Below are 1218 nucleotides of genomic sequence, written 5' to 3'. Positions count from 1 at the left end.
ACACACAGACACCATTTTCCTGACCGAAATACTCCATGAATATTTCCTGGAAATACAACGTTCAGGTAGAACAGGCTTTCTGAAATACAGTTCCTTGGGGTTTGTTGGGGTTTTTAAAAGTCCATGTGATTTTCTGAAGAAGCCAGTCTGTGTGTGGGAGCTCTCTCCCTCAGGCTGGCAGTAGGGGCACAGCTCTGGTTTTTGATCCCCTAATCGAGCTCCATCCCTCCCACAGCTTCCACAGGGTTTAATTCTACCCAAAACCTCACTCAGCAGCTGTTTGCAGCTGAAGGGATTCTTGTGCTCTGGGGCAAGCATCACTCACCCAGCCAGGACTCCTGTGGCTTTTCCCAAGCCTCCTCTGAACTTTTTACCCTGGAAGAGCACTGAAAGAAGCAATTCTGAGTTCTTCTGCTATAAACCAAAGGTAAAAACGTCCCAGCTGGAATCACTGCCCCTGGAGGTGCCCAGGGAGGGGCTGGAGGTGGCACTGAGAGCTCTGGGCTGGGGACAGGGTGGGACTGGATGGTCCAGGGCCTCAGTGATCCCGGGATTCTGTGCACCGAGCACTGGCCAGGAGGCAATTCCAGCGTGGCCCGTGTTCTCCAGGGAGATGTTTTACCTTCCCTGCTGTGCCTGGCACTGATGGTGAGGACAGGCTGCAGGCAAGCACAGGGCTGAGGGTGAGGAACAGCCCAAAAATCATTCCCAGGGTTGATACAAAACCCAGCTTAAAAGCTTTTTTATTTAAACAAGTTGCCTCTGCTAAGAACATTATGTCTTTCTCAGGGAAAAACAAAACTGTTGTCTCATTTTAAAACGAGTGCTTCCTTTAGGGCTAATTAAGCTGACAAATAACACTTGCAAAGATTGAGCAGTTTAAGTGATGACAACGCAGCGCTGCCGGAACCCTGGAGAGGAGCAATCGCTGCTGTGCACAGCTGGGAAAATTACTGTGTCCCCTCTGTATCCCGACAGTGAATGAGGGAAAAATAATACCTCATTAATCTTCCTAATGAACCCCTTCCAAAGAGGACAATTCACAGTTTTATGGTACACATGGGGGTGCTGTGCTGAGCTGCCTGCCGGGCTGCACCGGAGGGTACAGGAGGCAGCAGGACCCAGCACCCGCCTGCACCCTCCTGCCAGCCCCAGCCCCAGGATCCTGACCTTGGACAGGACACCTGAAACCATCCCCCAGCCCCAGTGTCCATCCTG

Source organism: Parus major, chromosome 13 (assembly GCF_001522545.3).
Source record: "Parus major isolate Abel chromosome 13, Parus_major1.1, whole genome shotgun sequence".
In the NCBI taxonomy this organism is placed as follows: domain Eukaryota; kingdom Metazoa; phylum Chordata; class Aves; order Passeriformes; family Paridae; genus Parus; species Parus major.
Note: the sequence above shows the minus strand (reverse complement) of the source record.